We start from the raw sequence: 24,245 nt of genomic DNA, 5'->3' as shown, positions 1-24,245 counted from the left end.
TTCTCATTACCAAACATACTATAGAATAGTAAGGGGCAGATTTACAATAACTGGCGCATCCAGGCATATCGGCAGGGATGCGCCAGTTATTTTGCGTCACCACAGAAACCCCTTGCGCCACCATGGATGCGCTGCATTTACTATGTGGTGCACCATGGCGCAAGAATAGACAGATGCGTGACTCATCTGATGCCCTAAAGGTGACGCAGTGCTGGAGTTGTGTCGCAAGCACGACTCAACTCCAGCACTGCTTGGGGGCGCCCTATACTTGCTGTGTTGCGTCACTCCTTATGCCTGCTACAAGCAGGCGTAAGGTTTTGATGCAGCAAGGACGTAAAAGTGACTCGGGGAAATCTTGTAGATTTCACTGCGTCACTTTTACTGGGCTTCCCTGTGACGAAACGCCCACCCTGCATACATTATACCTGACGCAGGTATAATGTAGCGCAGGGCTTTACAACGGGACACATCTCACTAGCTGCATCACTGTGTAAATATATTGCATTGTGGTGCATGGTTTATGCCCCCGCTGCGTCTCAAATGTGCCGCAACAGCGGCGTAAAAGTGCCGCAACTGGCTTGTAAATCTGCTCCTGAGTACCTATTCTTTTGTGTTCCCATTTCAAACACTGGGTTTAATGGAATAAATGCACACCAAGCGCATTTTCTGAAGACCAAGCCTCAGCATGTTTTTCATTCACGTTTTCAGGGCTGTTTCTTGGCAGGTGGCTGGATTTGCACTGCACTATGTAAAGGTGCTCGTGAAGCTCCGTATTTCAAGAAGCCTGCTATACTCCAGTGTCACATTCCATGTTACTGACAGCTATATCTTTGACATCCTATAACGTTTTTTGAGAGTGGCACGTCCTTTGAGAGAGTAAAGAGTGTCTGGGAAACACCATGCGAGACATTGGGGCATCTCGCCTACCTCTATATGGCCCCTGGGACAGGAGACACAAATGCAGATCAAATCTACATGATGTGGGACGGTGGGCCACCCTAGTTCTATTTAATGCTGGTAGTTATGAGGAACTGCATTCTAGAATGTCCAGGAGCCCAAAGGTGTGGAGCTATACTCCAACCTATGTTGGCACAAACCCTAATATCTTTAAGGAAAGCCGTAGTAAGGCAGTCCTTGTTCTGCGAATTGTCCCCTGTAATTGCAGTTTTGAGTTGTGTACTTAGATGACGTTGTTGCTATAATAAAGTAGATGGTTTACTGAGCTAAAAAGAGAGTAAAGCTGAAATACAATGAACTTGACATTTATTGTCAGAAGATGTAAGTGACCTTGACCTCGATCTCAGACCATGCACGTTAAAACTTTTGCCCAAGCCCTAAGTTCGGATGTTTACCATAGCAATAGTTTTTTCTTCAGTTGGATTTCAAATGTCCGTAGACTAACTTTTCCAAATTGGGTAGGCGTGGAAAAAAAGGCTCTGTTCTTGGAATAGAGTGGTACATGAAGAGTTTCTGTCATCGAAGATCACAAGCAAAAGAGTTTAGGCACCATAACGTATTGTAATATGACCTTAAGTTACGATTTGCTAGTGGGCATATGAGGTGTAGGTTCAGCTGGCTGCAGCAGTCTAAGTTAAGGCTGTCTCACAGAATAGGGAACAATTTGAACAAAGTGTGGTTACCTCAACCCTGATGGCATAAAAATGGAATATCTTGAGAATGCAACGAGGGTTTCATTAATAAAGGTGATGCAGGTTCCCTTCCCTCTTAGAACTGCAAATTTGAATGCGGCTAACTAAAAATTCCTTTTACCTTCGATATTAGGCAACAATCTCACTAACTTCTTGATATAGTGAAGGTGTCCGACCCTGGTAAATTTAAAACAAGAGTACTGTGCTGTTTGAGCTAGCCACCCTTAATGAACGTGTGCTGATAACTAGGCCAGTGGTAAGAAAGGCAGTTTTTATGGAGCAGGATAACCAAAGCACATAAGCTGCAGGTATTGGAAAAAGCTGTATAGCGTAGGAGTTTGAGGCTACCGGGTGGTTCACGGACACACTGCAGATCAAGCATGGGGTAGTAGACTTTTTTTTTTGCACTCAGTTGCGTGCCACAGCTTTTTTTTTTTTTTAAGGGATAAGAAGGAACCTATGGATGAAGAACTTTACAAATATCAATGCTTTCTTTTGGCTTAGGATTAGTTTAGTCTACTTTAAATCTTCATGATCCTGACTGATGTTGATATCCACCGAGGTGGTACTTCTTAAACCTACTACTTCTCATCCCCTGTGGGTTTGCCTGCCCTGATAAGTTCTATGCACCGGAGATGTTAATGACTGGTTAAGTCATGTACGTCTGTAACTACCCGTTTTCCAGGGTCTCCATAACTGATGTAATATGGAATGCATAATAAAACCAATAAATATTTTTTTATCCTACTTGGACAGAGTAGCTGGAAATTGACAGCTCGCTGCCTCCTGCTTTGTGTATCGGGGTTGTTTAAAGTTCTTTCCATTGTGGGTGCTATGTTAGAAGGTGACGTGGTCAATCCAGTGGTACGCCTATAATTGTTGTTTGCATCTTTTCAGGCATTGAGAATAGTTTATTTTTGATTTCTTATAGGTTATTGTGAAGTTAGATCTTTGTTGGCACCTCATTTACAGTGACATGTCACGGCAAGCTGTTATTGTTTACGGTTTTCTTTCCCATTGCTCAGTTTAGGTTTTCTGTTCCTTTGTGGTAGTATTGTGTAAGCGCAGCAGTCTGCAGAGGTCCTGTGATTTTTCTTCTATTTCTTTTCTGTTCCTCCAACCCGGCTGACACAGAACGTGTTCTCAGTGATGTTATGAAATCCAGCAGGTAATTGCAGTTCTATGTGGCTTCCAGATTTGGGTTAATCAGTGATCCACCCTGAACCGTGAAACCTGTTTTCAGTGCAACGCATGTTGTGCTCATGAAGTCTCAGTTGCACCTCTACGTTTTGAAGGTTGCGGTTTATAGCTTTGCAGGTGGAACAGAGACCATGTGAGGACAAACAGATTGACGTTCAGGCCCTCGCCTTTCTGTTAAAGATCTGCTGAAGTCTTACAATTATGAGTCGTAGGGCCCAAACTAGAGCAAGGAAAGCTAGATTTTGAAGCCTACATGCCCGTGTTACTGTGCTATTTTAATAGATGTCAGTGAATCTCTACCTGTGGTCCTTGAATCTCTGGGGATCCTTAACGGCTACTCTGGGTACGCAACTGTCTAGAAAATTTAAATAATATTAGTAGATTGATCAAATGTATACACTCAACAAAGTAAAGTTGAAAATGTTAAAACTCTCAAAATATGAAGGGATTTACAACAGAAGCCTAAAATGGAAGTTAGTATTCTTAGCTAGATTAGTGCTAGCAGTACAAATATAGCAAACAGTAGTACATTATTAGCGTTTACATTCACCACAATCCATACATTTGGGGAAAAATAAACTGCATGTCATTTGAGGGTTTTTTGCCACTCCGGAAGCTAATTACCGCTTCATTATATTTGGTTATGCCAGGAAGACTAAGATTACATTTCAGTAGTCACTTGTGTTCTTAAGCCATTTTCAGCAGAGGCACACAATATGCGTGTTTATCCCTTTTCACAAAGAAGGCCGATGGTAGGGATCAGTGTTTGTATCATGCCAACCTTTTAGAAATTCCAACAAAGGAAATAGGCACAGATTCATCCTTGTATGTTTGCACTTCCCAGCCAGAGACATGGGGCTATTCAAATATTTATGTGGTTGTTTGATCATAAATTTCTGAAGTCACCCAAGCATGCTTTGTTTTCAAAAACTAGTCTAACTTGTTTGGTCGCTTTTTAAACTAAGTTTGAGGTAATGGCTTATCCCAAAGATGTTCCAACTGAAAGTTACATAGGATGTTCTAAAAATGCACCTTTCAGGGATTTACATAATTTGCTCATGAGTTGTTCATCTCGCACCATGTTGGGTTTTTTAAGGAAGTTTAGAGAGAAGATCATAGTTGAAAGCATATTGATGCCTTCAAGAATCCATACTTCCTTTTGTAAATTAAGTTCTACATGTGCGTGGGCCTGTAGCAGCAGATGGCCGAAACCAAATGCTATAAGTAAGGTGTTGTGCTAAGTCGGCCCAGAAGGAGGATCTGACCTCCAATGGAGTGAGACCATATAAAAGTTGGCACAGACTTTAGGTGAATTATCCTTAAGGTGGGAGTTGACCCACACAGCATAATGGGCAGTTAGACAGAAACAGGAGTTGAAGGCTTGGGCCTTAACCTTTCAGTGTGGCCTGGTGTAATATGACCACTTGTGGAGTGGTGTTGCTCACTGGTTAGATGCGGCAGACCTGGAAGCAGAAGTCGGCCCGGGACCAGGGTTCGATTTCCGACGCGGCAGGGTCGTGGACCAGGGTCAGTGGACTCGATAATTCTCGCATCGGTGCCTACTCTAACCAGGGGTCACACTCTGCAACTCTGGGCATTAGCTTGCCTAATCTCCACAACGCCCCATCAACGCCGGGGATGCCTGGCTCCACCTTGGGGATTCCCAGCCGGGACCATCCCACAGGGAAAGCCAGGACGGGTTCCCCAGCGGTATACAGCGCCAGGACGCCGGCTGGCAACAGTGCGCTTTACAAGTATACACATTACATTACATTACTCCTCCCCTATGTTAAAAAAAATGGACAGCTCTTTATAGGCAGAAAACACTTCATTTTAACATTTTCTACATACAAACGGCCTTTTTATATGCCTTGATGCCTTCTCCTTATTTATGGCTAACTTATTAATGCAGTATACTTATTAATGGAGCAGTATGCTCTCAGTTGTATAAGTGACTTCTGAGACGGACAACCGTCCGATCTGATATTACACTGCCATCAGCTTACTGTAGAATTGAAATAGTCTGGCCATCCCCTTTTTGGGAGAAGCAGGTTAACTTTATTGAAATCAATTTTGAGGTCTTCTATATATTAGAGGAAAAGCAGAGGTGCTAGGTTGCACCCCCGGTTTAGCCCTCGGTTAGTATAAATCTTCTCGATTGTAACACATGAGCCCCAAAGTGACTTTTACCCAAGGATCAGAATAAAGTGCCTATGGTGGCTTTTGACAAATGACGTCCTACCCCATCAGACTAATTTTGAGCATAAATGACACACTAAGTATTTCTGAACTCAAGTGAATGAGTCCATGTTAGAATCCCGTGAAAACAAGTAGATTTGAAGTATTCTTTATTGCAGCACGTTAAACAGGTCCAACTCCTTCAGTTAATCAACTTCCAATATCTACTGTAAAATGGCGGAATGCGTGTGACGCAGTACGTAGCGCACGGTAAACAACTCAGTGGAGTGACGCGTAACGTTGAGCGTTGCCGCGTTGCGTGAAGGTGGAAGAAATCGTCACGAAAGCTGCATGCGAGATGGAATGCTGAGGCAGGAACGGTACGATATTTTCTTTTAAAAGTATATTTCCTTCAAAACAGATCAAAAACATGAATGAATTGACGCATTTCAAATCGCAAATCTTGACAGAAATGTAACCATGAGAGGTGTAGCGGTCACAATTATAGTTGGCTTAAATAAATAGGCGCAGTCAAAATGTCAAAAATTTGTGAATAAAGCAAAAATTAACAGCGATGGGTACTGAAAACAGCCGCTGGTACAATCAGGAGTACAATGAAACTTATCTGACAGCCGCTGGTACAATCAAAAGTACAAATGAATTAAGTTGTACATACCGAAATGTCCAGAAAAAAGGTTTAAAATTTTCCATACATGGGTTCTATCATCACTCCTTAAACGTGCTGCAGAGTGGTGTCCCTCGTCGCCAAATTTGTTAGAATCACGTGAAAACAAATAGATTTGAAGTATTCTTTATTGCAGCACGTTAAACAGGTCCAACTCCTTCAGTTAATCAACTTCCAATATCTACTGTACATTCCTGCACTGTTAGACCACAACTATCAGAATGTGGAACTTATTCAAAGGATAACATGGCTCACGCAGGAGCTCGTGCATGTGCATAGAACATCTTATTAAAGGAACATAACTAATTATTATATAAGAGGATGTAACAGTCCACTATTGTGGTGGTTTGTTTCAGAGAAGCCAAGGTAATCAATAAAATTGTTTTCACAGTATGGCTAAAAAACAGTTGAAAAGAATAGGAAAAGCTTATTGTTTCCAACCCAGGCTTCTCTATCTTAAAGTAAGACCTTGGCAAAACAACTTTCCTTCTCTCAAGTAAAGCTGAAAGTTGAAAGTTTGCCATTTTTCAGGTCGATTCTGCATATGCTACCGCATGAGCTTGTAAGACTCTTGTGTGCAGGAAAGGGCTTGGAATAGTTGGTCTCATTGTCGTTCTTCTTTGCTGCCTTCTAATGGTGCAGAGTTTGCCATGCGTCACTTTTTCTTTCTGTGGCGCACAAGCCAAGGCCAGATTAATTTTGTTTAATGAGTGTCTCTCTGCTGCTCACGCTGTGATTCAGGTATTATTTCTTGTTTTCACTGAAGAAAAAACAAACAAACACTATGATGCGGTCAACGCTGGCCACGTTATTGAGCTTTTTAAAAATCTTCCCACCTTGTCCCTGTTTCTTCTACCCTGCCACCCACCCCTCATCCGGTTTCTTCTCCTTTGCCCCAGTTTCTTCTACCATCTAGTCTTAGTTTCTTTGCCCCCCCTTCCCCTCACTACAGAAAGAAATATGCTATGAAGCGGCCAACACTGCCTGCTTTATAGCGCTTATTTTTAACCTTCCCATATTTTTAAATACCCCACCCTCCGCTGATTGTGTGATGCACTAGGCACTGTTTGGGTCATTGTTTAAGGTCTTTCTGAGGGAGGAGTCACTGCACTGGAGACTGTCAGGCTTTCTGGCTCCACACAAGATGGTACAATTTGGATCGAACGGGGAGATGGATGCCAGGGCTGCTATGGGTTCCAGCCCTGCCTGGTCAGTTTGCGTCCATTATCCACACCCTATCTGTGGTGCATGCTCCCTGACTTTGGTGCAGTGAAAGTTCTTGGTTAGCTGAATGCTTCAAGCGATGCTTTCACTGGGGGAACATCCTTTACAACGCAACTTTTACAACGCACTACCATTACGACGCAACTTTTACAACGCAAGTTATTACAACGCATTGCGCTGGGGGGCGCTCTAGGATAGGGAATAGTTTAATTTACTATCCAACACCTTCCCTATTATCCACGGGGACTGGAGTTGGAATAGTAAATTAAACTATTCACTATCCCGCGCCCCCAACGCAAATCGTTGTAACGACCTGCGTTGTAAAACCTGCGTTGTAAAGGCATGCGTGGTAAAAGCATACGTTGAAACGTCATACATCCCTTTCACTGACATGTTGCAGATGCAGTATCAGCATTCCTCTCTATCTGCTGGTGCCACTGCCAGTGATGTGCCAGTATGGAACGTTATGTCTGGCCAGTACCATATTTGATCCACCCCCGTCAAACACTACAAGGCTGTTGGTGGGAGACCGATTCCCAACACCTACCTGAGGCATATCTGACTTGCTGCAGGTGGTCGGCCTGGTTGTATTTACACTGCTTCCAAAAATTGCTCTTGGGAGCTAATTCTTGTTTAAATAAAAAATTTAAAAACGCTATGATGTTCTCAACGTTGACTGTGTCATAGTGCATTTTTAAATATTCTCCCCACACTGTGCCTATTTCTTCTTCTTCCTCAACCCAGACCTGTTTCTTCCCTTCCGCCGCCTGTCTCCGTTAATTTTCTTTCTAGTCTCTATTTATTCTCCCCCATCCCGACAGAAGGGAGGTTAAAAGGACCATCGAGGGACCAGCGATTTTGGCTTAATGGCAATTTCTTTTTTTACTGTCCTGTTATCCGCCGTTTATTGCCAAAACCAATAGCTGTGCCATAGATTAAACCAAATGCTTTTGCTAAAGGCTTTCAAATTTGGGGATGGTGCAGAGACCCCAAACTTTCCTACCCCACTTCAGTCTACCACCTATTCCACTCCAGTGTACCCCACTCCAATCTATCCAACTTCACCCAACACAAACTGTCTCACTCCAGTATCTACCCCACCCTAATCTCTCCATTCCAATCCACCCTAATCTATCCCACCCCACACAACTCTACTACAATCTATGTACCCCAGTCTACACCACTCCAATCCCTCCTGTCTACCTCAATCAGTCCCACTGCAATGTACCTCACTCTACCCCGCTCCGCCTGTTCTAACCTGCTTCGCTCTGTTCTACCCCGCTCTACCCTTGCAGTACTATAAGCCCTGCTGAACAACCGCGACAATGGTGTACAACATGGCTAAAACACATTGCCTAAGCCATTGGCTCTCGCATAGGCGAGACCTTTTGGCTTTGCCAATGCTTGTTCCTTTTGGTTATGCACTCCATGAGAGTGCATGTGGTTTCCAGATTTCTTCTTTGTGTGCTTCACCACACCCCGACGTTGCTCTGTCTCGCCCATGTGCTTTTTGCTCACCAGCAGGCATCTCTACTCCACCCGCTCTCGTTATGTTCTCTCGCCTGTGTGTTTCTCCAGCCGTGCTCCACTTTGCTGTCTTCTGCTGTTTCGCCCTCTGCCCCAGTGTGCTCCCTTCTGTTTCAACTCCCCTCTCCGTCCACCATGTGGCTGTTTCATCACCCATGCTGTCCCAAACCCTTAATCGGTTCATCTGTTTATTTTTTGAAGACTCTTTTGTATTGCGTTTTTTTTTTTAAACCTTTATTGTATAAAAAAGGAACACAGTTACAGACTTACAACCACAAAAGCTAAACAGTTATACGCAATACCAATAATACAATAATACACAGCTCATCAGCCGACAACCCGAGGGCCCGGCAGCTTTAAGGCACGATGACATCTGGAGCTTATGGTTATAAGAGGATAAATAAAAGGTTTCACATTTTACATTTTATAAATAACAAAACTTTTAAAACACAAAAAGAAGTCGAGGTGGTATCAAACAATGTAACGACTGTCTCATACGGCAGGGGGAGACAAATGAGTAACAAAAATTGAGAAATCATGGGAGAGGGGGGGGGGGCCGAGAGCAAGCAATACATCACTTACGACGGGAAACTAGGTAACCGAAACAGACAGTCAAGGAGAATGAGGAATGTCGGGAGTTTCAGCAAGAGGAGGAGTGCAGATCTCTCCTCGGTATGAATTCCATTGACCCCATATCCTTCCCCATTTCTTGGGCCTACCACGGGAGACGTACACTATGTTTTCTCTAAACATGCACCAATCCATGTTTTCTTCCCAGGTTGTGACTGATGGTGCCCTTTGAGATCCTCACAATTGAGCAATGTCTCTTTTCGCAATCATGTTGCCCAGTGTGACACACTGAGTCTGAGCAACAGTGCAGTCATTCGGCTCCCAAATATTCAACAAACAGCGTCTGGCCTCAGGCAATAACTCAACACCCGTCATTTCACCCATCACCGCATGTACTCGATTCCAAAAAACCACTATCTCCGGACATTCCCATATAATGTGGAGGAAGGTAGCAATCGTACCACAACCGCGCCTACACAGCCCATCCACAGAATACCCCATATGTATCAACCGTGGACCCGTGACATAGACACGGTGCAGAATCTTCAGCTGCACCAGTCGGAGACGCGCCGGAATCGCGACCTCTTTAGGGGAGGATATCGCAGCCTGCCAGTCTTCATCGTCCAATTCCAGACCATCGCCAGTCCAAGCGCCCCTAAGTTGTATAAGGAGGTCCGAATGGTCATTGATAAGTTTTTTTTATAGATGAGAGAGATGGTGCTGTCAGGGACGTGCCCGTCGAGCACTCTATCCTCCAGGGGAGAAGACTCTGGGATCGTAGTTTCAGCTGGGAAAACCGATTCAAGTGCGTGACGGACTTGGAGATATCGGAAATATTCCCTATCACTCAATTTATACTCCTGTTTCAGTTCATCAAAAGTCTTAACTCTGTCCTTAGCCCAGAGTTCGCCCACTTTACTGATGCCAATAAGGTCCCATCTATCGAATCCCTTCGACGTCCACAGACCACCCAGTCTCTCCGCAGCATATAGGGGGGTCGCTCTAGTCAGCTTATCCGTCCACCCCGTAGCCGTAGTTGCACTACCCCATACCCGTACCGCCACCTCGGTGGGGCCCGTCAGGTTCTTCCTGGCGGCTCTAGAATAGAGCGCTCTATTGTAATCGCCCCCGGGCAACTGCCACCTATCCATCTCGAATGTGGGATTCGGAATAGGACCATACATGGCATGGTTAATAGCGCTCAGTTGAGATGCCCAGTAGTATCGTTTAACATCAGGCAACGCTATACCACCGTCGTACCAAGGCAGAGTCAATTTTGCCAATGCTATGCGAGATCGCCCGCCCCACACCAGCTTCCTCTGGAGGCCCTCAATTTCACGGAAATAGCTAGCCGGCACCAGATCGTATTGCATTTTTTTAATGTGCTTTTGCTCTATTTTATTTTAATCTTCATAATCTGTCTCAGATTGATAAATGAAAAGAAAAAAGCGAATGTCCTTTTTGCAGGTGCACAAATGCATGTTGAACTAATACAAAATTACGCAGCATTCACATCATTGTGATTTTTGTGTTTTTTCTTTCTTTTTTACCAATTGTGCTCCGCAGTGGCGAAGCTGTGCAGTATGGCTAAAAGAAATTAGTAAAGCCACTGCAAGTTATTTCTTTGCAGTTCATTCTCTGTTGGCACTCTGTAGTGAGCGTGTCCTGTTGATGGGTATTTGCCTGCGTGGATTCTTTCTCGGTTGCAGAGCCAGAATTCCACACTAAAGTAGCTTATCGATTTTAACAGGAATTGTACACCCATACTGCAAACAGTTTTCTTTCCAAGTTTTCTGTTTGCTTTTAAAAGCCTTCCTGATTACGGTTTAAGAAGTAATGTAAATCACTAATTCGGCTTGGTGACGCATGGCAACTTGGTGGCAGCTATCTCTAAACCTTTCCTGGGATACCAGGAGCAGGAAACTGGCTGGCAGTATCCAGAGAAGTGTGATCCACAGACATTTTCCTAAGCTGTGGTGAATGAGGCCTACAGCTAAAGAGGTATGCGGTCTGATGGAAAGCCTAGGAAGTAATGGGCTGCAGCTAAAGCAATTTGCCTTGCTGATTTTAATATATTGGAACTGTTCCTTATTGGAGGGGAAAGGCAGACTGCAGTAAAGTAAGTTGATTGTAGTTCAGAGCAGCCTCAGCATTTGAGCCAGCCAAAGAGTCTGCAGAAGACCACTTTTGGTCTCCTGCAGATAGACTTCTAAGTTTACATTGGTGTTAATGTAGGGGAAAAGCAGCATCAAGTACAAGTAGTTTAAGTTTAGTTTATTCGATTCAGTTTTCTTGCGAGAGCAACACATTTTTAGCAATAAAATTACAATTTTGGTTTTAAAATTATCTATCTAATACAATTTTAAAAATGATTTAAAAAAGTTACACTTTGATACACACAAATTCATTGGGTGGAGCGTTGCAAAGGGTAATCAAATTCTTAACATAATTTATATTACATTTGATTTTGATCGGAGTTTTGTCAAATGTAATAACTCCGATCAAAGTCAAAGGATCTTTCTTTCTTGGGGGCTTAATCATCTTAGCGGAAATATGGCCTTTAAAGAACATATGGATACATCACCATCTCGAGCAGGGGTGCTTTTAATTAATAGACTAGAATCCTGTCTGCAAGAACTGAATAGATTTATTGGTTGATAATCGACTATGATCGGAGAGTTAGCCGGCCTCATAATAGGAGGAAGGAGAAGTAGGCCATGGACTTTGGGTGGAGTAGAACAACTGCGGCCGTGTGGTCCTCTAATTCATGTGTGTGCTGCTGCTGCCACTGTATGTGTGTGCCGCTGCATGCGTAGAACTGTTTAAGAGACCGTTGCGGTGCACGCATACTTTGCCTTTTCGTATTTTGGAGGCCTCCTATTGGATTGTCTCAAAGTGGGGAACTACCTGCCAAGGTATCGGTATTAGCAGCAGGAATGACTGGGAAAAGCTGTATTCTGCAAGAAGGGGAGGTTGTGTTATCCATGTACAGTGTGAACATAACCATATAATCCTAATTAAAATGGGAATCCGGATTTGGGGTAGGATACGGTCTTCCGTGACATGGGTTTAGGAATGGTGGTCACTGGTTAAGCAGAAAACCTTTATTGGTCAGTGGCACAAAAGGATTTCCTGGCTAATATTCCAACATGGCTGTTGTTTGTGGTGTTTCTTGTGTGGCATCGATTTGAATAAGGGTTTCAGTTTGCTATGTCTACAGCAATGTGTGATATGGAGGCATAATGTGTGAGTTATTACTTCTGGCCCTCAGACCTGTCTTCTTTCAGTAATAATTCAGTAGTTCGCCATGTGCCACTAGAAAGAAACCAAACTGGATGGGACCCGCTCAAGGAATTGGGGACAGTGTAAGAGTGCTGTATACATAGGTGGCCTAGACACTTTCATCCATTATTCATGTACCCCTGCTTTCCAACCCAATTTGTTTTCTTTTTCCTTTCTATTCAAAGGAAAAGCATCTGATATTGAGTTTGGTAGTAACTTTAATGGGGTCTATGAAGGAGTATGGTGTCTTTATTTTATGCAATAGTACTGTAACTTGGTACTTTTATCAATATTCATTAATTGCACATTCACTTAAGCATCTTGTCGCCTGGCAACATCCAGGTGAAAACCAATCTGTAGATGTGGAGAAAACCTTCCATGCCATAAATAACAATTTAATATTAACCAGGGTAAAGAATCCAGAAACCACTAAATCCACCAATATTCCAAAAACATAAACCGCCCTAACACAGTAGACTGATCAAGTGGGGCGAAGCAAGATGAGTGCAAACGGCCTTCTTAAATCCTCTAAATATTGAATAAATTAATGATTTTATATGGAAGCTCGTTCTAGATCCTTGACCCTGCAGCTCAAAAGGATCTCCCATCGGCTTGTGCTTTGCAACTACTAGTTGCTTTAACCAGTAGAACCTAAAGAGAAAAGGGATCTCATTGGGCAGTATGGAGTAATCTAATCTGAGGAAAGGAGCCAAGTTTTATAAAAGGCTGTATGCATAAGGCAGGCTAGCTTTAGGGTAATCCTTTTTTTTTTTCTTCTTTTTTTCCCTATGGTGACCTTGCAGTTGTTTTTCTGGTGCTAGTTGCATGTTCAGATTTTTAACGCCACCAGACTCTATTTGGAAGGCACTGACGTTTTGGCGAAGTCATGTTTGTTAAACTTATAGGTGGTTATTTTAATCTGTCTGTGGAAGGACACAAGCGCATAGCACTTGACCAACCTCTACTTGGGAAGGAAAGGCCTATCTTTCCTGAGTGTTCTCAAAGGGCCGTATCCAGTGGTTTTTGGGGAGAAATGCTTGCTGTTTGGTATATTAAAAATCCTAAATTCTCCACAATGTTGCCAGGTGTGTGCTGTGGCCAGAATTCGGATGACCTCTATTAAGTAGACACATTGAAGACTAGCACCTCAGTTTTGTCTTCAGTGCGATTTCTATATTTATTAGCCAACCATTTCTGAAAACCCAGACAACTCTCCCATCCTACCAATGGAATTGGTTGACCATTGACTGAATGTAGGGGGGAACTGAGAGTTGTCTGCATTAGGGAAGCAGCTATTCAAATTCTTTAAGAGTTGCACGTATTCATTGAAAAGTATATAGGGATAGGTCTGAGGTCCTACCTAGGTTAGTGGCAGGTTAACATAGCCACTGATGGACCTTATTGTCAAGAAGAAGGGATATCAGGCAAAAGCCTCCGCTTTGAATCTTGATGTTTTCAACTTGCAACAGTTCATGGTTGACGGGAACAAAGGCTGCAGAGAGATCTAAACATAGGATCGCTTGGCTTAGCCCGTGATCTTGCCAGGTCCTTGGTGGTAGTACTTCCACGCCACGTCTCAGCTGGAATCCTGCTTGATACCTGCCCAGAATCTTTTTCTCTGCAAACAAAATTGCCAGTAAGTTGCCAGATGGTTTTTGTCTCGCTCGGATATTAGGGTTATGGGCTTAAACTTTTTGGGGTCACAGTATCCAGGCCTTATTTGTTTGTTTAATAGGTCCTTTAAAAACTATAACCAGGAAGGGGTCATCTCCAGACCCTGGCCCTAATGAGAATAAGATGCTCTTCATACCAGATTCCAGTAAAGTGGAAAGGAGACTCCAGTCTAGATTTTCTTTGAACTTTTATCAACACTAGTTGGCATAAAAAAGTAATAAAATCCTTGTACTTTACCCCGTGTAAAAGTAATAAATGCAAACAGATACTCCCCAAAGGCACATCCGCCATCTCATTGCACCCGACGCACCATAAACGTACGGTAAGTGATTTATTTTTATTTTTTTTACACTTTCCAGGAACACTCTTCAACAAATGTATTGACTGTTCATGTAGTTCACACCCCAACCGAATTGTTTTTTGACATCTCTGTAACGGATGTAACTATCGCCCAGCTCAAACGCTTGAGTAATCGAAGGCTGACTTGACCCTGCCACGATTCAGATCTGCATTTTCCTGGACCTCTGCAGCAGCTGATCAATCTCCTTAGCTGATTTACTAAATAGTCTGTGAGCAAATAAATGATTCCAACCAATTTGGGCATTTGTGAGACTTTTTTTTCCCCTTGGAATCAGATCTTGATAGTGAACCCTTTTTAGCAGAATTGAATTGTGCTGTTCATTTCCACACCCTGCATCTTCCTCCACTTTTGCTGCCTCACCCCAGTTGGGCAACCAAACAATCTGTTCAAATATTCCTACTTCCTAATAATAGGTGTATGGCACCCGCGTGCCTCCGCCCAGGCTTCATCTCAGTGTACTTTACTGGGACATACGTAATTGACATTATTTCATTGGCAAGCACCCAAACCCTTCCACTCCACCCACATAAACACGTGTTTGCAAAGTAAGTGCTGTTCAATTTTGACTGCCCACTCGACTAGTCTGGCGGCTTGCAACCTGCACTACGTTCGGGCCAACCAGTAGATATAGGTCTTTTCCAGTGCCACAATTTATACGAATGTAAACAATCCTCACTTATTAATGGCCACAAAGGAGGGGCCTGTGTGAACAGAACTAACTTGCCATGGATGGAAGCTTTAGTAGAATTGTGTGTACATCTGTTCTCCCTATTTACAGGCCTCGCTTAAAATGTATTGTCTCCAATGAAGTAAGCTTTGGGTCTTCCCCCTGTCAACATCACAGTAAATTTAACTTATAAACCAAGTCCAGAATGGCCACATGAGCGTGCACATGTATTGTGACACACCCAGGGCTGTTTTGATGTTTTGTGTTAAGCATCGGCATGGGAGTATCTTCCAAATCACAGTTAAATAGGTTAGTAGCCTACTTTTGTTATACAACTTATTGCATGATTTTAATATGTGAATACGGTCCGACCTGTCGCACTTCCTCTGACCTGTTTTCTACATGGAGTTTTTAAAAAGATTTCTTTCCTCAAGCTTTAGTAGAGAATTTAAGGTTTATACCTTGTGTTTATAAATAAAAGATGCCAGAGAGCACAGATGCTGTAAGTGTGTTTAAGGCCTGGAAGGCAGATGTTGCCATGGAATTGCCTATCCTAACAATTCATGTACACAGCAAACATCACCACTTCTAGAAACTTGTTAAAACCCACCCTTATTAAGGTGCATTTTCAATATCTCCCCTAAAAGATCACTATTTGGTAATGTGCCCAGTACAGGTTCTGGGGATCAGTTGTATACATTTGACCCCTATGTGGACTAATGTACCTTAAACTGTGCATTATAAGCATTTTGTAAGGGACTGAGGAATTCCAATGCAGGTATGGCATGTATTTCGAGTCGCAAGCGATCTGTTATTTAATAATATTTAAGTAAGTATGTCACCGTTACTTTCAAAGGCTACGACGTGTATATATAACGTGGAAAACCTATGTGGTTGGACAGTTAGGTTTTGTTATGATTCCAAGCCTGTGCTGCGACCAGGCTGTACCGTCACTGTGTGTAAAGAGCTTGCGCTGCTGCTGCGGCCAGGCTGTACCGTCGCTCTGTGTAAAGAGAGCTTGCACTGCTGCTGCGACCAGGCTGTACCGTCACTGTGTGTAAAGAGCTTGCACTGCTGCTGCGGCCAGGCTGTACCGTCGCTCTGTGTAAAGAGAGCTTGCACTGCTGCTGCGGCCAGGCTGTACCGTCGCTCTGTGTAAAGAGAGCTTGCACTGCTGCTGCGGCCAGGCTGTACCGTCGCTCTGTGTAAAGAGAGCTTGCACTGCTGCTGCGGCCAGGCTGTACCGTCGCTCTGTGTAAAGAGAGCTTGCACTGCTGCTGCGGCCAGGCTGTGCCTTCACTGTGTGTAAAGAGATTGCACTGCTGCTGCGGCCAGGCTGTGCCTTCACTGTGTGTAAAGAGATTGCACTGCTGCTGCGGCCAGGCTGTACCGTCACTCTGTGTAAAGAGAGCTTGCACTGCGGCCAGGCTGTACAGTCACTCTGTGTGAAGAGAGCTTGCACTGCTGCTGCGCCTTCACTGTGTGTAAAGAGAGCTTGCACTGCTGCTGCGGCCAGGCTGTGCCTTCACTGTGTGTAAAGAGAGCTTGCACTGCTGCTGCGGCCTGGCTGTTCCGTCACTCTGTGTAAAGAGAGCTTGCACTGCTGCTGCAGCCAGGCTGTACCTTCAATGTGTGTAAAGGGAGCTTGCACTGCTGCTGCGGCCAGGCTGTACCGTCACTGTGTGTAAAGAGCTTGCACTGCTGCTGCGGCCAGGCTGTACCGTCGCTCTGTGTAAAGAGAGCTTGCACTGCTGCTGCGGCCAGGCTGTACCGTCGCTCTGTGTAAAGAGAGCTTGCACTGCTGCTGCGGCCAGGCTGTACCGTCGCTCTGTGTAAAGAGAGCTTGCACTGCTGCTGCGACCAGGCTGTACCTTCAATGTGTGTAAAGAGCTTGCACTGCTGCTGCGGCCAGGCTGTACCGTCACTGTGTGTAAAGAACTTGCACTGCTGCTGCGGCCAGGCTGTGCCTTCACTGTGTGTAAAGAGAGATTGCACTGCTGCTGCGACCAGGCTGTACCGTCGCTCTGTGTAAAGAGAGCTTGCACTGCTGCTGCGACCAGGCTGTACCGTCACTGTGTGTAAAGAGCTTGCACTGCTGCTGCGACCAGGCTGTGCCTTCACTGTGTGTAAAGAGATTGCACTGCTGCTGCGGCCAGGCTGTACCGTCACTATGTGTAAAGAAAGCTTGCACTGCTGCTGCAGCCAGGCTGTACCTTCAATGTGTGTAAAGAGATTGCACTGCTGCTGCGGCCAGGCTGTGCCTTCACTGTGTGTAAAGAGAGCTTGCACTGCTGCTGCGGCCAGACTGTACCGTCACTGTGTGTAAAGAGAGCTTGCACTGCTGCTGCGGCCAGGCTGTACAGTCACTCTGTGTGAAGAGAGCTTGCACTGCTGCTGCGGCCAGGCTGTACCGTCACTGTGTGTAAAGAGCTTGCACTGCTGCTGCGGCCATGCTGCGCCTTCACTATGTGTAAAGAAAGCTTGCAATGCTGCTGCGGCCAGGCTGTGCCTTCACTATGTGTAAAGGGAGCTTGCACTGCTGCTGCGGCCAGGCTGTGCCTTCACTGTGTGTAAAGAGAGCTTGCACTGCTGCTGCGGCCATGCTGTACCTTCACTGTGTGTAAAGGGAGCTTGCACTGCTGCTGCGGCCATGCTGCGCCTTCACTGTGTGTAAAGAGAGTTTGCACTGCTGCTGCCGCCAGGCTGTGCCTTCACTGTGTGTAAAGAGATTGCACTGCTGCTGCGGCCAGGCTGTACCTTCACTGTGTGTAAAGAGAGCTTGCACTGCGGCCAGGCTGTACCTTCACTGTGTGTAAAGAAAGCTTGCACTGCTGCTGTGCCTTCACTGTGTGTAAAGTGAGCTTGCACTGCTGCTGCAGCCAGGCTGTAGCTGTACCTTCACTGTGTGTAAAGAGAGCTTGCACTGCTGCTGCGCCTTCACTGTGTGTAAAGAGAGCTTGCACTGCTGCTGCGGCCATGCTGTACTTTCACTGTGTGTAAAGAGAGCTTGCAATGCTGCTGCGGCCAGGCTGCACTTTGTGTGTAAAGAGAGCTTGCACTGCTGCTGCGGCCAGGCGGCACCTTCACTGTGTGTAAAGAGAGCTTGTACTGCTGCTGCGGCCAGGCTGTACCGTAACTCTGTGTAAAGAGCTTGCACTGCTGCGGCGGCCAGGCTGTACCTTCACTGTGTGTAAAGAGAGCTTGTACTGCTGCTGCGGCCAGGCTGTACCGTAACTCTGTGTAAAGAGCTTGCACTGCTGCTGCGGCCAGGCTGTGCCTTTACTGTGTGTAAAGGGAGCTTGCACTGCTGCGGCGGCCAGGCTGTACCTTCACTGTGTGTAAAGAGAGCTTGTACTGCTGCTGCGGCCAGGCTGTACCGTAACTCTGTGTAAAGAGCTTGCACTGCTGCTGCGGCCAGGCTGTGCCTTTACTGTGTGTAAAGGGAGCTTGCACTGCTGCGGCGGCCAGGCTGTACCTTCACTGCGTGTAAAGAGAGCTTGCACTGCTGCTGTGGCCAGGCTGTACCGTCACTCTGTGTAAAGAGAGCTTGCACTGCTGCTGCGGCCAGGCTGTACCGTCACTGTGTGTAAAGAGCTTGCACTGCTGCTGCGGCCAGGCTGTACCGTCACTGTGTGTGAAGAGCTTGCACTGCTGCTGCGGCCAGGCTGCACTTTGTGTGTAAAGAGAGCTTGCACTGCTGCTGCGGCCAGGCTGCACCTTCACTGTGTGTAAAGAGAGCTTGTACTGCTGCTGCGGCCAGGCTGTACCGTAACTCTGTGTAAAGAGCTTGCACTGCTGCGGCGGCCAGGCTGTACCTTCACTGTGTGTAAAGGGAGCTTGCAATGCTGCTGCGGCCAGTCTGTGCCTTCACTGCGTGTAAAGAGAGCTTGCACTGCTGCTGTGGCCAGGCTGTACCGTCACTGTGTGTAAAGAGCTTGCACTGCTGCTGCGGCCAGGCTGTGCCTTCACTGTGTGTAAAGAGAGCTTGCACTGCTGCTGCGGCCTGGCTGTACCGTCACTCTGTGTAAAGAGAGCTTGCACTGCTGCTGCAGCCAGGCTGTACCTTCAATGTGTGTAAAGGGAGCTTGCACTGCTGCTGCAGCCAGGCTGTACCGTCACTGTGTGTAAAGAGCTTGCACTGCTGCTGCGGCCAGGCTGCACCTTCACTGTGTGTAAAGAGAGCTTGTACTGCTGCTGCGGCCAGGCTGTACCGTAACTCTGTGTAAAGAGCTTGCACTGCTGCGGCGGCCAGGCTGTACCTTCACTGTGTGTAAAGGGAGCTTGCAATGCTGCTGCGGCCAGTCTGTGCCTTCACTGCGTGTAAAGAGAGCTTGCACTGCTGCTGTGGCCAGGCTGTACCGTCACTCTGTGTAAAGAGAGCTTGCACTGCTGCTGCGGCCAGGCTGTACCGTCACTGTGTGTAAAGAGCTTGCACTGCTGCTGCGGCCAGGCTGTACCGTCACTGTGTGTGAAGAGCTTGCACTGCTGCTGCGGCCAGGCTGTACCGTCACTGTGTGTAAAGAGCTTGCACTGCTGCTGCGGCCAGGCTGTGCCTTCACTGTGTGTAAAGAGAGCTTGCACTGCTGCTGCGGCCTGGCTGTACCGTCACTCTGTGTAAAGAGAGCTTGCACTGCTGCTGCAGCCAGGCTGTACCTTCAATGTGTGTAAAGGGAGCTTGCACTGCTGCTGCGGCCAGGCTGTACCGTCACTGTGTGTAAAGAGCTTGCCCTGCTGCTGCGGCCAGGCTGTGCCTTCACTGTGTGTAAAGAGAGCTTGCACTGCTGCTGCGGCCTGGCTGTTCCGTCACTCTGTGTAAAGAGAGCTTGCACTGCTGCTGCAGCCAGGCTGTACCTTCAATGTGTGTAAAGGGAGCTTGCACTGCTGCTGCGGCCAGGCTGTACCGTCACTGTGTGTAAAGAGCTTGCACTGCTGCTGCGGCCAGGCTGTGCCTTCACTGTGTGTAAAGAGAGATTGCACTGCTGCTGCGGCCAGGCTGTACCGTCACTCTGTGTAAAGAGAGCTTGCACTGCTGCTGCAGCCAGGCTGTACCTTCAATGTGTGTAAAGGGAGCTTGCACTGCTGCTGCGGCCAGGCTGTACCGTCACTGTGTGTAAAGAGCTTGCACTGCTGCTGCGGCCAGACTGTACCGTCACTGTGTGTAAAGAGAGCTTGCACTGCTGCTGCAGCCAGGCTGTACCGTCACTGTGTGTAAAGAGCTTGCACTGCTGCTGCGGCCATGCTGCGCCTTCACTATGTGTAAAGAAAGCTTGCAATGCTGCTGCGGCCAGGCTGTGCCTTCACTATGTGTAAAGGGAGCTTGCACTGCTGCTGCGGCCAGGCTGTACCGTAACTCTGTGTAAAGAGCGCTTGCACTGCTGCTGCGGCCAGGCTGTTCCGTCATTGTGTGTAAAGAGAGCTTGCACTGCTGCTGAGGCCAGGCTGTACCTTCACTGTGTGTAAAGAGAGTTTGCACTGCTGCTGCCGCCAGGCTGTACCGTCACTGTGTGTAAAGAGAGCTTGCACTGCTGCTGCGGCCAGGCTGTACCTTCACTGTGTGTAAAGAGAGCTTGCACTGCTGCTGCGGCTATGCTGCGCCTTCACTGTATGTAAAGAGAGCTTGCACTGCTGCTGCGGCCAGGCTGTACCTTCACTGTGTGTAAAGAGAGCTTGCACTGCGGCCAGGCTGTACCTTCACTGTGTGTAAAGAAAGCTTGCACTGCTTCTGTGCCTTCACTGTGTGTAAAGTGAGCTTGCACTGCTGCTGCAGCCAGGCTGTACCGTCACTCTGTGTAAAGAGAGCTTGCACTGCTGCTGCAGCCAGGCTGTACCTTCAATGTGTGTAAAGGGAGCTTGCACTGCTGCTGCGGCCAGGCTGTACCGTCACTGTGTGTAAAGAGCTTGCACTGCTGCTGCGGCCAGGCTGTGCCTTCACTGTGTGTAAAGAGAGCTTGCACTGCTGCTGCGGCCAAACTGTACCGTCACTGTGTGTAAAGAGAGCTTGCACTGCTGCTGCGGCCAGGCTGTACCGTCACTGTGTGTAAAGAGCTTGCACTGCTGCTGCGGCCATGCTGCGCCTTCACTATGTGTAAAGAAAGCTTGCACTGCTGCTGTGCCTTCACTGTGTGTAAAGTGAGCTTGCACTGCTGCTGCGGCCAGGCTGTACCGTCACTGTGTGTAAAGAGCTTGCACTGCTGCTGCGGCCATGCTGCGCCTTCACTATGTGTAAAGAAAGCTTGCACTGCTGCTGCGGCCAGGCTGTACCGTAACTCTGTGTAAAGAGCGCTTGCACTGCTGCTGCGGCCAGGCTGTTCCGTCATTGTGTGTAAAGAGAGCTTGCACTGCTGCTGAGGCCAGGCTGTACCTTCACTGTGTGTAAAGTGAGCTTGCACTGCTGCTGCCGCCAGGCTGTACCGTCACTGTGTGTAAAGAGAGCTTGCACTGCTGCTGCGGCCAGGCTGTACCTTCACTGTGTGTAAAGAGAGCTTGCACTGCTGCTGCGGCTATGCTGCGCCTTCACTGTATGTAAAGAGAGCTTGCACTGCTGCTGCGGCCAGGCTGTACCGTAACTCTGTGTAAAGAGCGCTTGCACTGCTGCTGCGGCCAGACTGTACTTTGTGTGTAAAGGGAGCTTGCACTGCTGCGGCCAGGCTGCACCATCACTGTGTAAAGAGAGCTTGCACTGCTGCGGCCAGGCTGCACTTTGTGTGTAAAGAGAGCTTGCACTGCTGCTGCAGCCAGGCTGTACCTTCAATGTGTGTAAAGGGAGCTTGCACTGCTGCTGCGGCCAGGCTGTACCATCACTGTGTGTAAAGAGAGCTTGCACTGCGGCCAGGCTGTACCTTCACTGTGTGTAAAGTGAGCTTGCACTGCTGCTGCAGCCAGGCTGTACCTTCACTGTGTGTAAAGAGAGCTTGCGCTGCTGCGCCTTCACTGTGTGTAAAGTGAGCTTGCACTGCTGCTGCAGCCAGGCTGTACTTTCACTGTGTGTAAAGAGAGCTTGCAATGCTGCTGCGGCCAGGCTGTACCGTAACTCTGTGTAAAGAGCTTGCACTGCTGCGGCGGCCAGGCTGTACCGTCACTCTGTGTAAAGAGAGCTTGCAATGCTGCTGCGGCCAGGCTGTGCCTTCACTATGTGTAAAGGGAGCTTGCACTGCTGCTCCGCCCAGGCTGTGCCTTCACTGTGTGTAAAGAGAGCTTGCACTGCTGCTGCGGCTATGCTGTACCTTCACTCTGTGTAAAGAAAGCTTGTACTGCTGCTGTGGCCAGGCTGTACCGTAACTCTGTGTAAAGAGCGCTTGCACTGCTGCTGCGGCCAGACTGTACTTTGTGTGTAAAGGGAGCTTGCACTGCTGCGGCCAGGCTGCACCATCACTGTGTAAAGAGAGCTTGCACTGCTGCGGCCAGGCTGCACTTTGTGTGTAAAGAGAGCTTGCACTGCTGCTGCGGCCAGGCTGTACCTTCACTGTGTGTAAAGGGAGCTTGCAATGCTGCTGCGGCCAGTCTGTGCCTTCACTGCGTGTAAAGAGAGCTTGCACTGCTGCTGTGCCTTCACTGTGTGTAAAGAAAGCTTGCACTGCTGCTGTGCCTTCACTGTGTGTAAAGTGAGCTTGCACTGCTGCTGTGGCCAGGCTGTACCGTCACTCTGCGTAAAGAGCTTGCACTGCTGCTGCGGCCAGGCTGTACCGTCACTGTGTGTAAAGAGCTTGCACTGCTGCTGCGGCCAGGCTGTACCGTCACTGTGTGTGAAGAGCTTGCACTGCTGCTGCGGCCAGGCTGTACCGTCACTGTGTGTGAAGAGCTTGCACTGCTGCTGCGGCCAGGCTGTACCGTCACTGTGTGTAAAGAGCTTGCACTGCTGCTGCGGCCAGGCTGTACCGTCACTCTGTGTAAAGAGAGCTTGCACTGCTGCTGCAGCCAGGCTGTACCTTCAATGTGTGTAAAGGGAGCTTGCACTGCTGCTGCGGCCAGGCTGTACCTTCACTGTGTGTAAAGAGAGCTTGCACTGCGGCCAGGCTGTACCTTCACTGTGTGTAAAGTGAGCTTGCACTGCTGCTGCAGCCAGGCTGTACCTTCACTGTGTGTAAAGAGAGCTTGCACTGCTGCTGCGCCTTCACTGTGTGTAAAGTGAGCTTGCACTGCTGCTGCAGCCAGGCTGTACCTTCACTGTGTGTAAAGAAAGCTTGCACTGCTGCTGTGCCTTCACTGTGTGTAAAGTGAGCTTGCACTGCTGCTGTGGCCAGGCTGTACCATCACTGTGTGTAAAGAGCTTGCACTGCTGCTGCGGCCAGGCTGTGCCTTCACTGTGTGTAAAGAGAGCTTGCACTGCTGCTGCGGCCAGACTGTACCGTCACTGTGTGTAAAGAGAGCTTGCACTGCTGCTGCGGCCAGGCTGTACCGTCACTGTGTGTAAAGAGCTTGCGCTGCTGCGCCTTCACTGTGTGTAAAGAGAGCTTGCACTGCTGCGGCGGCCATGCTGCGCCTTCACTGTGTGTAAAGAGCTTGCAATGCTGCTGCGGCCAGGCTGTACCTCCACTGTGTAAAGAGCTTGCACTGCTGCTGCGGCCATGCTGCGCCTTCACTATGTGTAAAGAGAGCTTGCAATGCTGCTGCGGCCAGGCTGTGCCTTCACTATGTGTAAAGGGAGCTTGCACTGCTGCTGCGGCCAGGCTGTGCCTTCACTATGTGTAAAGGGAGCTTGCACTGCTGCTGCGGCCAGGCTGTGCCTTCACTATGTGTAAAGGGAGCTTGCACTGCTGCTGCAGCCAGGCTGTACCTTCACTGTGTGTAAAGAGAGCTTGCACTGCTGCTGCGGCCTGGCTGTTCCGTCACTCTGTGTAAAGAGAGCTTGCACTGCTGCTGTGGCCAGGCTGTACCGTCACTCTGTGTAAAGAGAGCTTGCAATGCTGCTGCGGCCAGGCTGTGCCTTCACTATGTGTAAAGGGAGCTTGCACTGCTGCTCCGCCCAGGCTGTGCCTTCACTGTGTGTAAAGAGAGCTTGCACTGCTGCTGCGGCTATGCTGTACCTTCACTCTGTGTAAAGAAAGCTTGTACTGCTGCTGTGGCCAGGCTGTACCGTAACTCTGTGTAAAGAGCGCTTGCACTGCTGCTGCGGCCAGACTGTACTTTGTGTGTAAAGGGAGCTTGCACTGCTGCGGCCAGGCTGCACCATCACTGTGTAAAGAGAGCTTGCACTGCTGCGGCCAGGCTGCACTTTGTGTGTAAAGAGAG

The 24,245-nt window shown here is 47.6% G+C and overlaps 1 protein-coding gene across 1 annotated transcript in view; it reads left to right on the top strand.

Annotated features, from left to right (window-relative positions):
- QARS1 (glutaminyl-tRNA synthetase 1) overlaps window positions 1–24,245 on the top strand; it is a 284,740-nt gene that overhangs the window by 772 nt on the left and 259,723 nt on the right. The window lies entirely within an intron of this gene.

Source organism: Lissotriton helveticus, chromosome 9 (genome assembly GCF_964261635.1).
Source record: "Lissotriton helveticus chromosome 9, aLisHel1.1, whole genome shotgun sequence".
NCBI lineage: Eukaryota > Metazoa > Chordata > Amphibia > Caudata > Salamandridae > Lissotriton > Lissotriton helveticus.
The sequence above is the reverse complement of the archived record's forward strand: the minus strand, read 5'-3'. Positions and strand labels throughout refer to the sequence as shown.